The sequence below is a fragment of the Festucalex cinctus genome, chromosome 1 (assembly GCF_051991245.1).
Source record: "Festucalex cinctus isolate MCC-2025b chromosome 1, RoL_Fcin_1.0, whole genome shotgun sequence".
Classification (NCBI taxonomy): Eukaryota; Metazoa; Chordata; class Actinopteri; order Syngnathiformes; family Syngnathidae; genus Festucalex; species Festucalex cinctus.
Genome location: NC_135411.1, coordinates 67,742,354 through 67,758,840, shown reverse-complemented (window position 1 = coordinate 67,758,840; position 16,487 = coordinate 67,742,354). Strand labels below are relative to the sequence as shown.

General features: G+C 41.8%; 1 long non-coding RNA gene across 2 annotated transcripts; it reads right to left on the bottom strand.

Moving 5' to 3' along the window:
• Nucleotides 1–3,095: 3,095 nt before the first annotated feature.
• On the bottom strand, nt 3,096–5,359 carry LOC144005925 (uncharacterized). 2 transcript variants are annotated; one of them, XR_013279695.1, is made up of 3 exons: nt 4,936–5,359; nt 4,131–4,599; nt 3,096–3,373 (listed from the first exon to the last, which is right to left on the bottom strand). It is a non-coding gene; the product is annotated as an uncharacterized LOC144005925 (long non-coding RNA). The 2 variants fall into 2 exon arrangements; XR_013279688.1 differs by lacking the exon at nt 3,096–3,373 and having other exon boundaries at nt 3,659–4,279; nt 4,447–4,599.
• Between the last annotated feature and the right edge of the window lie 11,128 nt (nt 5,360–16,487).

Genomic DNA, 16,487 nt, shown 5'->3' with positions numbered 1-16,487 from the left:
TCCCTCCCACAGCCCCTTGAATCAGTGGGTGCTGGGTCTGTGGATCTCACTTTGCCTTATCGATGCTTCCCTCCTTCCTCTCTTTAGTTTTTCCTCTGGTCTCTTGAGATCTCGCTAAATTTGCTGGAATTTAGAGGCTTCCGGGGTTGGCGTAAGACTTTGATTTTGTAATCATGGGGAAGGCAGGAAGTTTTTGGTCGGTGCTGGATTTCACTTTGATTTATCTTTCTTTTCTCTTTATTTTTTTCTGACCTTTTCTCTGGTCTCCTGACCATTTAAACTTCACGACTCTGGCAAGATTCTGAAGTACCTGGTTAAGGCGAAGGGTAATGGGATATTTATAAGGCTTTAGGTGAATTAATGAGTATAAATTTATACGTATTTGCACGCACACGCACGCACGCACGCACACGCACACACGCAAACGCACGCACACACACACACAAAAAAAAAAAAAAAGAGCAATGATGATAAGACGTTGAATCGGTAAGACTACCGAATGAACAATTCTGAGCTCTTAAAAAAAAAAAAAAAAAAAAAAAAAAAAAGGTTACCCTCTCTCACGTTTTTGTTGTACGTCTAGCTATGTATTTTGTTTTTGAGCTGTTGTATATAAGATTGCGTTGTACATAAGAATTTTACCCCCTCTTACGTTTTTGATGCGTTATAAAACTAATAAATGTACTGATTTTTTTTTTTAAAAGGATTAGGCTTAAGCCTAATTTATGCCTCCACGTTTGCTCTCGCGTCGATGAACCGCCGTCGATCACATGATCTACGGCGCTCATGAATTTTAAGTGCCGCGTCGCTCGTGGCCGGCTGACGTGCACACGTCGCCAATCCTTGGACGCCGTAGATGGCGGGGCGTAGCTCGCTTCTGATTGGTCCGTTCGATGGCGTTTTTTCTTTTTTTTTTCTCTCTCTCTCTCCCCGCCCCCCGCCCAGATAGTTTCCGTGAAGGCAACTGGCGGCGCAAATCGACATCCCTGCTCGGAGACCACGGCTGTGCATGTGGATATGTGCCTGGGACGAGAGGCGGAAAACAACAATAACAAAAAAAAAAAAAAAAAAAAAAAAAAAACTGTGTTCGCTAAGCGCACGGCTGTTGTGTTTTGGCGAGTTTACGGCCGACACCGGTGCAAATTGGCAATCATTAATTGCCACGGTGATGAACTTACTCTCCCCCCGGCTTTGTTTCGTGTTTCTGAATTAAATTGAACTTCCTGAATCCGTCATAAAATGCAGAGGAATCACCACTCTGTGGCGGCCCAGCCATAGCGACAGCGGGACTTGGTGTGAAACTCCAGCAGACACCGATGTGTATTGCGCACAAGTCGGAAGGCAAACGCACGAGCGGAGCAACGCCGTAACCCCCCCGTGCGAGCCCGTCGCAGAAGCATACTGAGGCCTTTAGAGAAGGTGTTGGTGGCACTCTCATGAGCTGAGTGCGCAAGTTGTTTTAGCCCCTCTGCAGATGTGCACACGTATAAAATGTTATTTTTCTGTTTCTAGTTTTGTTACCGCTAGTGCTATAATTTGTGTCTATACGATTTTTATCGGATGTCTCTATGTATTTTTGTTGTTGTTTAAGTTTATGAGGTTTGTATATACGAATGCGCTGTGTGGAAACGGGTTTTAACATCTATCGTTTTTCTAATATTTAAAAAACTAATAAATATACTGCTTTTTGTTTGTTTTTCTTAAACTGATTTATGAAAAGGACTTGTAATCGCAAACTCTTTTTTTTTTAAAAAGCAGTAACTGATTTAGGAGGCGGAGGGGGAATGTATTGTGGGGATCATACTTTTTGAAATCTTTAAGCTGTTGATTGTAAGAGTCTTCTATCTTGATGTTAGCCTTTTTTATCTGAATATGTATGAATGAAATATCTTCTAATTATTAGCTCGGATTCTTTCAATGGATAGCCCTGTAACCCTTAGGTTAGTAGTTTTTTAGAAAGTATCCGGGTATGAAATATGTTTTTATTATGTTAGGAATATGGCGCGTACGTGAAGAAGGTACGTCTAGCTATGTATTTTAGGTTTTTGGGCTGTTGTATATAAGATTGTGTTGTACATAAGAATTTCACCCCCCTCTTACGTTTTGATGCGTTATAAAACTAATAAATGTACTGATTTTTTAAAAAAAAAAGGATTAGGCTTAGAGAAGGTGTTGGTGGCACTCTCATGAGCTGAGTGCGCAAGTAGGCCGTGGGGTGAACCCCAAAAAAGTGCCTAGAAAATGAGTTTCGCTCCACTGTCTGGGCACTACTTGTTCAATGCATTTTTTGATAGATAATACCCTTCTGAACTTTGGGTTAAAAGTTCACCCAATGTTTTCCTGCCCCAATTTTGTCACAAGCCAGAAATGCATATTTAGGTAAATAACAAAAAACGAAAATCTTGTGCTGCTGTTTTTGGTTGTAAAACGTCTTACATTAAATTTGGCAACAGAAAATCATTCCCAGATGTTATAAATACATGTACCTAACATCAGAAACAAGTATTGGTGGTTTGGTGCAATCATGTGAATTTAGATAATTAAATATATTAAATTTGTGCCAAAAAAACAAAAAAGCGCTTCAACTAGAAGTGAAACCAGCACACGGATGTTACATTTAGCTATGTTTATGTTTCATATATGAAAACAATTCACAACCTATTACGTCATGAAAGGTACACAAGAAGCAGCATACATCGGCCAAAAATACTACAATGCACCACAAACCTGGAACAAGGCAAAATGGACTAGATGAAAATAGATGCATTCAGAGCCCAGATTATTATAACATATAGAATATTTATTAAAGTATCAGATTGTGTCATCACAGCATGTCATTTATACCCCCCGCCCCCCACCCCTGCCCCCCACTCAAAAAATATTAATAAAAAAAATTAAATAAATAAAATAAAAATCAAATGTGCATTCACAATAAAACCTTTGGAACTTCATTGGAACAGCTCTCTTTTTTTGGCAGACCAATTTAACAAAGGTCTGTGTTGTGGAAAAATGGAATACAGACATTTTTATTTTTGCTTGAAAAGTGTTAAAATGGAGAGTTAACATCTTGATAATGAAACAAACAGAAAGGCAAATTTTACATAGATTTTACAGCCCTGCACTGTCAAGTGTCCTCGTATGCCCTGTGATTTTACAACCTGATGTTTTACCAGCTATGTGTTAGTGTCACTTTCTTGGCTTACGTCAGTAGACTCAGTAGTTGATGTATCTGATGAGTGAGGTACCCTGTCTAAAAGTTTGTCAGTTGTTGATAATGTCTCTACAAAAACCATTGCAGAGTTGTTGCTGGAAAGGGGTGTGAAAAACCAGCTGGGGGAAATCACACCTCAATCTTCGTTTCAGTATATACTGCCTGAAATAGAAAATTAAAGGGAAAGATGAGCACAAGATACACATATTCACATCACATTAGGGCTGCTCTATTATGGAAAAAAATAATCATCACAATTATTTTGGTAATAATTGAAATCAAGATTATTCTAAACAATTATATTTTGTTCAAATCAAGAAAATATTTAAACATTTGAAAATAAGACAATTACAATCATATGAAACTATAATTCTGTAAGTTGCTTTTGGATCCAACAAAATTTATAATATATATTATTATTATTATTATTGTTATTATTATTATTATTATTATTATTATTATTATGACGTTAGCAAAAATTTGACGTTGGGGTGCAGTGTGTGCAGTAAGCTAGTTTTGACATGGGTGTGTGGTAAAATAACTCGTGTGGGCGTGCCACAACTCAAAATTAGTATTATTAGTGCTGCAGCTATCGAATATTTTGGTATTCGGATATCCTACTGAAAATTCTAGTGAATAATCGTATATTTGGATAGAAATAAAAATATACCTATAGGCCTATATACTTTCTTGGTCAAAGAACAATTATAAATACAGAAGACAAAAAAACACATTTGCATATAATAATTAACAACCAACTGGTTTTCATTTTTAGAGAATCAATTTTATTTATTTATTTATTTTTAACTTAAATTGAGCTTGTCAGCAAACTATTTTTTTCTGAAACAGTGAGATTTTAGACAAATCTCTTCCCATAGATTTCAGACAATGTTTTTCAGTGTGAAGATTTATACGTTACCTGTAGTCTGAAGCATCAAGATCCCCGTGTTTCTTAACACTGTTCACAAACCTCTTAGCTTGTCCATTCTCATCACATCTTTGTCAACTATAATCCTTTGACGGATTACTTGTTCACAAAAGAGTTTGTAGCTCTCAGCATAGGGTTGTCTGAAACACACCTACACTCACTTAACATGTGCAGAGTCATGCTTTCTAATTAATGCTGTCTCGAAATGTAAACGGAATACAAGTGACATATTGCTGACCAATGCTTTACTTTTGAAATGTGTAATTTTAGCAAAGTGACAATGAAATAGTGCAATGTAACAACTCACATTTGTTCGTCCCTGGTTGCTGTTTCTGTTGACTTTAAGAACCTTGTGTAATCTCTGAAACAAAACTGCACCTCCATTGTGACAGTCTTTTGTCTTGAATATGCAGAAGAATGGAACAGTCTTTCTTCATCTCAGCTGCCTGCAGCAACCCGCCTTTAGACAAAAAAGAATTACATTATAAGTGTTATTGTCACATCACCTCTTTACAGTATATGCACATCACAGATTTAAGTAAAGTGTTTGTTGAGGTTGATGAGAGAGAGTTTGGGGAAAAGGGAGCATGTAGCTGTGACTCTATTATGACTGATGGGCACAGGTAACTCGAGTTTGGTAACAACTGTTGGATTCACTCGATAAATCATTCAGCAGCTCGCGTTTTTAATAAACTATAGCCTTAAAACTTAACCTAGCAACAAATTATTTTCAGCCCTATACAAAATATCGGTCACATTAATAACAGAAATGGGCACGCGTGTGTGTAGCACATACCTGCTGACAATGTTTCTGCTTTGGCGAGATGATCCCTCTTCCGTGTGCCTTCCGATCCCAGACGAATATACTTTGAAATTTATTTTTACAAATGATGCAGATGGCTGGAAGGACGGGGCCAGCTGAAGCGATGGTCAAACCTGAATGGGAACGAAGTTTTTTCACCACTTTCTTTTTAACTTTTTTCTCCTTTCGCTCTTCTTCGCTCTCCGACGTTGTGGTCGCCATTTTTGATATGCGGTTGCTATGGTGAGGAGAAAGCAGCAGCTACCTGATTGGCTCATGTGACCTAAATCACACCACTACCGACCTAATGGCACTACGCCCACACCGGAGATCACTGCGCCTCATCGCAAAATAGTGCCGGGGTTTCACCACCGAAAATACAAAATTGGCAGGTTTTCAGAGGGTGAACTCCACGGATTCTTACTTACTACTATCCATCCATCCATCCATCTTCTTCCGCTTATCCGGGGTCGGGTCGCGGGGGCAGCAGCTTCAGGAGGGAAACCCAGACTTCCCTCTCCCCAGCCACTTCAACCAGCTCCTCCGGCGGGATCCCGAGACGTTCCCAGGCCAACCGAGAGACATAGTCTCTCCAGCGTGTCCTGGGTCGTCCCCGGGGCCTCCCGCCAGTGGGACATGCCCGGAACACCTCACCAGGGAGGCGTCCAGGAGGCATCCGAACCAGATGCCCGAGCCACCTCAGCTGGCTCCTCTCAACGCGGAGGAGCAGCGGCTCGACTCTGAGTCCCTCCCGGATGACCGAGCTTCTCACCCTATCTCTAAGGGAGAGCCCGGACACCCTGCGGAGGAAACTCATTTCGGCCGCTTGTATCCGGGATCTTGTTCTTTCGGTCACGACCCACAGCTCGTGACCATAGGTGAGGGTTGGAACGTAGATCGACCGGTAAATCGAGAGCTTTGCCTTTTGGCTCAGCTCTTTCTTCACCACGACGGACCGATACAGAGTCCGCATCACTGCAGACGCTGCACCGATCCGCCTGTCGATCTCCCGCTCCATCCCACCCTCACTCGTGAACAAGACCCCAAGATACTTGAACTCCTCCACTTGGGGCAGGATCTCATCCCCGACCTGAAGACGACACTCCACCCTTTTCCGACTGAGGACCATGGTCTCGGATTTGGAGGTGCTGATCCTCATCCCAGCCGCTTCACACTCGGCTGCGAACCGCTCCAGTGAGAGCTGGAGGCCCCGGCCTGATGAAGCCAACAGCACCACATCATCTGCAAAGAGCAGAGATGCAATGCTGAGGCCACCAAACCGGAACCCCTCCACGCCTCGGCTGCGCCTAGAAATTCTGTCCATAAAAGTTATGAACAGAATCGGTGACAAAGGGCAGCCTTGGCGGAGTCCAACCCTCACCGGAAACGAATCCGACTTACTGCCGGCAATGCGGACCAAACTCTGGCAACGGTCGTACAGGGACCGAACAGCCCGTAACAAGGGGCCCGGCACCCCGTACTCCCGAAGCACCCCCCACAGAACTCCCCGAGGGACACGGTCGAACGCCTTCTCCAAATCCACAAAACACATGTGGACTGGCTGAGCGAACTCCCACGCACCCTCGAGGATCCTGCGGAGGGTGTAGAGCTGGTCCACTGTTCCACGGCCAGGACGAAAACCACACTGCTCCTCCTGAATCCGAGATTCGACCTCCCGACGGACCCTCCTCTACTTACTACTAATAAATCTATTTTATGAAGTAAAGATTATTTAGTGCCCCTGGTAGTGGAGCGAAACTGAACAAAAACGTGTGTGACCTGACGGCCTAAAGTTGTTTTAGCCCCTCTGCAGATGCGTACACGTATAAAATGTTATTTTTCTGTTTCTAGTTTTGTTACCGCTAGTGCTATAATTTGTGTCTATACGATTTTTATCGGATGTCTCTATGTATTTTTGTTGTTGTTTAAGTTTATGAGGTTTGTATATACGAATGCGCTGTGTGGAAACGGGTTTTAACATCTATCGTTTTTGTAATATTTTAAAAAACTAATAAATATACTGTTTTTTTTTGTTTTTCTTAAACTGATTTATGAAAAGGACTTGTAATCGCAAACTCTTTTTAAAAGCAGTAACTGATTTAGGAGGCGGAGGGGGAATGTATTGTGGGGATCATACTTTTTGAAATCTTTAAGCTGTTGATTGTAAGAGTCTTCTATCTTGATGTTAGCCTTTTTATCTGAATATGTTTGAATGAAATATATTCTAATTATTAGCTCGGATTCTTTCAATGGATAGCCCTGTAACCCTTAGGTTAGTAGTAGTTTTTTAGAAAGTATCCGGGTATGAAATATGTTTTTATTATGTTAGGAATATGGCGCGTACATGAAGAAGGTACGTCTAGCTATGTATTTTATGTTTTTGGGCTGTTGTATATAAGATTGTGTTGTACATAAGAATTTCACCCGCTCTTACGTTTTTGATGCGTTATAAAACTAATAAATGTACTGATTTTTTTTTTTTTTTTAAAGGATTAGGCTTAGAGAAGGTGTTGGTGGCACTCTCATGAGCTGAGTGCGCAAGTTGTTTTATCCCCTCTGCACATGCGTACACGTATAAAATGTTATTTTTCTGTTTCTAGTTTTGTTACCGCTAGTGCTATAATTTGTGTCTATTAGGGGTGTTAAAAAAAATTTGATTCGGCGATATATCGCGATACTACATCGCGCGATTCTCGAATCAATTCAATTAAAAAAAATCGTTTTTTTTTGTTTTTTTTGTTTTTTTTAAGAGCTCAGAATTGTTCATTCGGTAGTCTTACCGATTCAACGTCTTATCATCATTGCCTTTTTTTTTTTTTGTGTGTGTGTGTGAATAGATTTTTAAACTTCCATTTTTAATGGAAAAATATTCAACAAAACGTCTGATTTTGGGTTAGGATTCACACCTTGAGCATGGAAGAATGTTATAAGAACGGAACATTAAGCCTTAATATTTTATTTTAATGCTGTTCAAACATGAAACAGATTACAACCTCTATAAGACTGAAATTTCAGATAAATAAATAATACATTTTCATATAAATCTTACACTCTACAAGCTTACTGATTAGTATTTTCTAAATTTGAATGGAAAAAAATCGCAACAATCGACTTATAAATTCGTATCGGGATTAATCGGTATCGAATCGAATCGTGACCTGTGAATCGTGATACGAATCGAATCGTCAGGTACTAGGCAATTCACACCCCTAGTGTCTATACGATTTTTATCGGATGTCTCTATGTATTTTTGTTGTTGTTTAAGTTTGTGAGGTTTGTATATACGAATGCGCCGTGTGGAAATGTTTTTTTTTTTTTTTTTTTTTTTTGTGTGCGTGCGTGCCTTTGCGTGCGTGCGTTTGCGTGCGTGCGTGCGTGCGTGCGCGTGCGTGCGTGCGTGTGCGTGCAAATACGTATAAATTTATACTCATTAATTCACCTAAAGCCTTATAAATATCCCATTACCCTTCGCCTTAACCAGGTACTTCAGAATCTTGCCAGAGTCGTGAAGTTTAAATGGTCAGGAGACCAGAGAAAAGGTCAGAAAAAAAATAAAGAGAAAAGAAAGATAAATCAAAGTGAAATCCAGCACCGACCAAACACTTCCTGCCTTCCCCATGATTACAAAATCAAAGTCTTACGCCAACCCCGGAAGCCTCTAAATTCCAGCAAATTTAGCGAGATCTCAAGAGACCAGAGGAAAAACTAAAGAGAGGAAGGAGGGAAGGATCGATAAGGCAGAGTGAGATCCATAGAAGCCAGTACATCCAATCCATCAAAGTGAAATCCAGTACCAACAAAACCCCTCCTGCGTGGTTACAAAACCAGAGTCTTATGCCAACCCCAGAAGCCTCAAACTTCCAATAAATTGAGATCTCAAGTGACCAGAGGAAAAACTAAAAAGAGGAAGGAGGGAAGGATAGATAAAGCAAAGTGAGATCCACAGACACCAGCACCCACTGATTCAAGGGGCTGTGGGAGGGAGAGGCTACTTCTGTTGAGTTTCAGTAGATGCTGGTGCGACGGATCTGGCATGCATAAGGACCACCACCAAAGAAAGAAAGCCGTCAACCGCGGTCCAGCAAAGCGAGCACCCCCCCCCCCCCCCCCCCGAAATCCCCAGGCCGCGGCAGCACCAAGGCCACCCCCAAGCCACCCGAGCGGACACCGGTCGGCGAGCCGACCCAGACGCCCGGAACACCCCCGCCCCAGCCCCGGCCCACACCCCCGAGCCCAAGGCCGCAGAACGAGGCCCAGCGGGCCCCCACAGCGCCCCACCGGTCCCCAGCCCCCATCCCCCCACGACCCCCCCGCACCCCACCCAAACCCGCCACCCACCACGACCCAGGCCCCACCACCCCCGGCCCCCAAACCCCCGAACACACCCCGACCCCCAACACCCAACCCCCCACCCACCCATACCTCCACCCCCCCAAACAAGCCGCCCCCCCCCCGATGACCGCCAACCCCCCCGCGAACCCGGCCCCCCGCGAGCCCCCCCCACCCCCGGAAACCGGCACCGGGCAGCAGCGCAGAGAGGGAAAACGTGCCCACCCCACCTCCAGCCGTGCGAGAGTAGCACAGCGGCGGGAGGGGGGAAGCAGAGGAGGAAGCACCAGGGGAAAAGGCGGAGCACCAGAACACCGAGCCCGGTGGGGAGAGGCCCCGGTCGTCACGCCAGCGTACTAGTGACACCTAACCCTGTTACTGAGTCTGCCAGCTCGCCGACTGCCGAACTCTACCCTTACACCGTGAATGTGGCCCCACCCAGTGTATATACAAGTGTGTGCGTGTGGTGCATTAAAATTGGGAGCAGGTGAGTCGGAGCAGAGGGAAAAAATTTCCCCTACACCGACACACCCGCATCCCCCCCCCCCAAAAAAGGAGGGACAAAGTGGTGGGGCAGGGACACAGATGGGGGGGACCACAGCGCTGCCAGGCACTGCAGTCCATCCCCTCTGATGGCTCCCCGCCCCAACTCACCCATCCCCTTGGACATGAAGTGCATTAAAATTGGAGGGGAGTTGAAGGGTGAAGACGGTGTTTCCACCCTTCCCCACCCCACCAAGAAATGTGTTGTGTGCCCTATGTGTATATTTACAAAGTGTATAGTGCAAAACTAGTGAAGTGAGTAAGAGGAGCGACCAGCGGGGCCTCACCCAACCCGGCGGGTGTAGGTGGCACGCCCGTCCCCCAGCACCCCCCACCCCACCCATCTGGCACCACAATAGGACCGGCCTCCGGAGCCCGCCCGGGGCGCCAGGAGTTCTCCCGGAGTGGGGCAGGCCTCAAACCCCCGCCCGCTAACTTAACATTAGCATGCTAACGTAGCATTAGCATGCTAACTTAGCATTAGCATGCTAACTTAGCATTAGCATTAACATACTAACTTAGCATTAGCATTAGCATGCTAACGTAGCATTAGCATGCTAACTTAGCATTAGCATGACAAACTAGCATTAGCATGCTAACTTAGCATTAGCATGCTAACTTAGCATTAGCATTAGCATGTTAAGCTAACATTAGCATGCTAACTTAACATTAGCATGCTCAGCTAACATTAGCATGCTAACTTAGCACTAGCATGCTCACTTCCTGTTGAAATCAGGTCACTTCCTGTTGAAGTCGGGTCACTTCCTGTTGATATTAGGTCACTTCCTGTTGAAATCGGGTCACTTCCTGTTGATTTTAGGTCAGTTCTGGGTCACTTACTGTTGAAATTAGGTCACTTCCTGTTCAAATTAAGTCACTTCCTGTTGATATCAGGTCATTTTTAGGTCATTTCCTACTGAAATTAAGTCACTTCCTGTTGAATTTAGGTCTGTCTGGGTCACTTCCTGTTGAAATTAGGTCAATCCCTGTCATACCTAATCAATTGGCCAAGATGGCCGCCACTCAGGGGCCGAGAATCCTGGGTGCACCTCAACAATTGGACAAGATGGCCGCCACTCTGTGTGTGTGCAGTGGTGCTGAAGTCCCTGGCCTAGCTAATCAATTGACCAAAATGGCCGCCGCTCCATGTGGGCAGAGGCAGAGAATCCTGGGTGCACCTCAACAATTGGCCAAGATGGCCGCCACTCTGTGTGGGCAGTAGTGTGAGAATCCCTGGCCTAGCCAATCAATTGGCCAAGATGGCCGCCACTCTGTATGGACAGTAGTGTGAGAATCCCTGGCCAAGCTAATCAATTGGCCAAGATGGCCGCCGCTCTGTATGGGCAGTAGTGTGAGAATCCCTGGCCAAGATGGCCGCCGCTCTGTATGGACAGTAGTGTGAGAATCCCTGGCCAAGATGGCCGCCGCTCTGTATGGACAGTCGTGTGAGAATCCCTGGCCAAGCTAATCAATTGACCAAAATGGCCGCCGCTCCATGCTGGCAGAAGCCGAGAATCCTGGGTGCACCTCAACAATTGGCCAAGATGGCCGCCACTCTGTGTGGGCAGTAGTGTGAGAATCCCTGGCCTAGCCAATCAATTGGCCAAGATGGCCGCCGCTCTGTATGGACAGTAGTGTGAGAATCCCTGGCCAAGCTAATCAATTGGCCAAGATGGCCGCCGCTCTATATCGGCAGGAGTGTAAGAATCCCTGGCCAAGATGGCCGCCGCTCTGTATGGACAGTAGTGTGAGAATCCCTGGCCAAGATGGCCGCCACTGTGTGTGGGCGGTGGTGGGGAAATTCCAGGCGTGGATGACAACAAGCAGCTCTGATTGGCTGAGGCAGTTGCTGAGCAGAAGTGAGAGAGTGGGCAGAATAGCTCAAAAAGCACCATTTAAATAGCAGTTCATTACGTTACATTTCATAAACAAAAATATAATATTGTGCTTTGATTTTTTTTTATTAAGCGAAAATAGGGAATGATCTGAAGAGTTTAAAATTCGAATTGTTTTAATTGATCAAGAAATGTGGAAGTTAAGCCATAATCAATAAACTGAAAATGGGTTACTGTCACTTTAACAAATATGCGCATTCACGCACACACATTTCGTAATTACCAGGTGGGCGAACATTTTGCTTCAATTGAGTTCTATGAGAAAGCGCACACCTCGAACAAAACGGTTTAAGATACAGATTTCAGAAATGCCCCGTTAGAACGGCAAGGCTTTGGGGAACGTAAGCATGTTCTCATTTTTTAAATCGGATAAAAAATGACCAAATTAGAGGTTGAAAACGTGTGACTTGTAAAAAAATGCCAAAAAAAGGCGGCGAAAATAACATGGGGCTCAATGGGCGAAAAAGTGCGACTTCCCCTCGCTTCAAGTCAAATAAAAGGTACTAAATGACACCTTTGCCGCACAAAAGTGGGTTTGTCAGAAAGAAGACCCTTGTGACTACAAAATATCCAAATTTGATGTTTACTGAGCAAATATTGTGGCCACGGTGACGAGTTGAAGTGAAATTTTTCGAAATAATTTTTTTTGTCTCTCCACTCTAGCGCTGATTGCGCCACTCTAGCAAACGCAATACACACTAATGTAAAAAGCCTTTTTTTCTTCATTTCACACCCTCTCTTTGAACCCGCACAGGAGGGAGCGCTTACATTTCTTAAAAAAAATTTCGACACAGAGCTAAAGATGGGAAAAATTGCAACAAAATGAGCTAAAAATCGTCTCGGTCGGCCAATGTATGTGCACGCAGCGTGGCTTCGAAAAAGGTGTTAAATTTGTCGATGTTTTTCCCCCTTCTCCATTCATTCCTATGGGACTTTTTGGCGGGGTTTTGGGGAAATTGCGTCGCCATGGTAACTCGAAATTCCGAAAAAAAATGGTTCCCCGCCGAGTCAGATCGAGACGCATCTTTTGATACCTCATTTATGCCGGTACGTTCAACGGTACGACCCGCATTTTGTCTGAAAAAATGTGAAGAATAAGACGGAATAATAAACGCTTTTTTTCTGGATAGTAATATGTGACTGCTCTTTCTGGATAGTAATATGTGACTGCTCCGCAGCAGTAGCTTCGCTACTGCTTTGCGGGCAGCAGTCACATAAAAATATGGTTAATTTCTTTTGGTGATTGTGTGCATTCACCATTTATATCTTTAATAGCCGTTATAAGAGATTTTTCCCGATTCCGTTGAAGTTGATTTGCCAGGAATTTACCTGATTTATTATTATGTTCAAAATTATTATATCTCAACTGTTGTATTATAAACTCTGTCTTTTTAGATAACATGTTATCTAACTGTATTTTTATATTCTGTAGTTCTATCCATATTTGATTATTTTGGTTTAATGCATATTCATCCGTTAGTTGTTTAATTTTATCTTCCAGGTATTTTTCTAATTTTTGATCCTGTTTCTTTTTATAAGTTGAATATGATATAATTTTCCCTCTAATTACCGCTTTTCCTGCTTCCCAGAGAAGAGATGGAGATATATTTGGAGAGTCATTTATTTCCAAAAAAATCTGCCCACTCCCTTCTAATAATTTTATCAAACTCTACGTCTTTCAGTAATGAGATGTTAAAACGCCATATCGGGGGAGGTTTAAAGGTAGAGTCAATTTGTAGAGTGAGAGAGACTGGTGCATGATCACTTATAATTATAGAATGTATTTTTATAGCAGTTTTATCAACAATAGAATTATTTGTAAGGAAAAAATCAATTCTTGAGAATGATCGGTGCACCGCAGAGAAGAAAGTAAATTCCTTCTTAGTTGGGTTTTGAAGTCTCCAGCCATCGCTGAGGCCAAAATCCTCCATATATTCATCTATTACTTTAGCGGATCGTAATCGCCTTGTATATATCGTATTATTAGAACGATCTATTAATGGGTTTAAGACCGTGTTAAAATCACCTCCAATAATAATAGTAGAATTTGTTGCTAAATCGAGTAACCGAGAGAAAAATTCATGGAAAAAATCCGGGTCATCATTATTTGGGGCATATAAATTACCAATTGTATATACTTTATTAAATATAGTTACCTGGATAATAATATATCGGCCCTCTAAATCTGTTACTATATTATTTAGAGTAAAGAATAAATTCTTATGTATAAGTATAGAGACACCTCTTTGTCTACTATTATAGGAGGCAGAGTAAACTTGACTAAAATTTTTATCTATAAATAATTTTTCTTCTGATTTTTGTAAGTGGGTTTCTTGTAGGAGACAAATATCTGCTTTAAATTTTGAGAGATGGTCTAAAATTTTTATTCTTTTTGCCTGGGAGTGAGCGCCACACACATTCCAGGAGACCAGAACTAATTTCTGCATACGAGCAATATAGACTCAGTCTTATGTATACATCTATATAAGCTGCTTATTAATATTAACATATTGTAGGATAGCAAAAGAGTAATTAGGCAATTTATATAATTTATATAAAGAGAGAGATAGCAAGTAGATAAGTATAATAGTGAAGAAACGAGGGGGGAAGTGAGTGTGAAGGAAATCTGTGGGGGATTCAACATAACAATACACCAGTAAATAGTGACCTAAGCGAGATTATTATTATTATTATTATTATTATTTTTATTTTTTTAAGAATATATTTTTATATTATTATTATTATTATCATTATTATTATTATTATAGCCTATACATGATATAAATTCATATTCTCAGTTTCGTAACCCATTATCCATACATACACATACATATACATACACGTATACATACATATACATATATATACATATATACACATATACATACACATACATATACATACGTCAAATAATCACACAATACTCGGCTCTACCAATTATCAGTTAGAACAGCCAAGGGGTCGAGGTTGGGTTTCGGAATAGCTGGCCGTCGATATATAATTTATCAACGACCATCGAAGTCCGTTTACCCTCCTGTCTATTTTGTTTCATTATAGGAAACAGTACTTTTCGCCGCTCGTTTATCTCTCTTGGGAATTGATCATTCATCCCGAAAGATGTCCCTTTGAGCTTTACTTTTTACCAATTCTTTATGTTTAAAATGTTCGAACTTAGCAATAATAGGACGGGGCTTATTGCCCTTACGAGCTCCGAGCCGGTGTACACGGTAAAAAGAGATATTATTTACCGTCTCCTGAGGGATCTTTAGCGATAATGTCATAATTTTTTTTATCTCGCCCTCTGGATTAACTGGGGTATTTTCGGATATACCTGAAAATAGTAGATTTTCCCGCATACTACGGGATTGAACATCTAAGACCGTTTCCTTTAGCATTTTATTTTCCTTTTTAATCGTCTCCAACTCGGCTGTGACAGCGACGAGAGAGGAGCGTAGCTCGGAATTATCTCGTTGGAGATCGCTTACCTGTTGGCTAACGAATTCCAAACTTGCCTTTAATTCTTTGACGTCCTCGCGGATAAGACAGAGGACGTCAAGTTTTTTATTTATGGAATCCAGCATACTCACCGATACGTCGGCGGTTACTAAATCGTCCGTGTCTGTTGACGAGTCATTTTTCCTTTTTTTCGAAGGATTATCACGACTAGCCGCCAGATCATCCATCGCGCAGCTATAAAAATAATCGTCAATAAAGCGTTCGAGGTCGTCCACACTGGATAATATTTCCGATCTTTCTTAGAAAAGAAAAAAATCGAATTTAACTAATCATTAAATTCGGGTTTAATTAGAAATATAAAGCTAATTCTATTTTAGCAGCAGGACGCCGCCATGTTAGATTTTCCCAGTCTCGCTACCGGTCTCGCGATAGTCACAGCATCTCGCGATAGTGATAGATGATAGTGGAAATGGGTTTTAACATCTATCGTTTTTGTAATATTTAAAAAACTAATAAATATACTGTTTTTTTGTTTTTCTTAAACTGATTTATGAAAAGGACTTGTAATCGCAAACTTTTTTTTTTTAAAGCAGTAACTGATTTAGGAGGTGGAGGGGGAATGTATTGTGGGGATCATACTTTTTGAAATCTTTAAGCTGTTGATTGTAAGAGTCTTCTATCTTGATGTTAGCCTTTTCATCTGAATATGTATGAATGAAATATCTTCTAATTAGCTCGGATTCTTTCAATGGATACCCCTGTAAGGCTTAGGATTGTAGTTTTTTAGAAAGTATTCGGGTATGAAATATGTTTTTATTATGTTCGGAATATGGCGCGTACGTGAAGAAGGATGATGTAGTTTTATTTTTGCTTTGTTTCTGTTTTAGTTTTTTAGGTGGGTGAAGGCATCGTTTTAAGGTGCCAGGTGTATTTTGTGCAAATAATATATGGATACTTACTTTTTATTTTTGTTACCGATAGTGCTTTGTTTCGTGAAACCCTTATGTTTTGTTTTGTTTCTTGTTTTCTTAACTTACCCTTCGAAGATAAATAAAACGTCTTTAGACTTATCGCTAGCAAAGATGTAGCACGTTTAACACTCTAAATAGTTTTATCGCTGCACGACGTATTCGAACTAAGAGATCCCAAGTCTTTGTGAGTTTTTTTTTCTTTTAAATACTTAGAAATACCCATTGTTAAATTAGCCTATAAGATATTATTGAATATGATAGTCTGTAAGATTAGCTATACTAAATCACCCCTGGGTTTAAAACACAAAACTACGAGATTTAATCAGAGCGTAACAATCTACCGCGACGATCT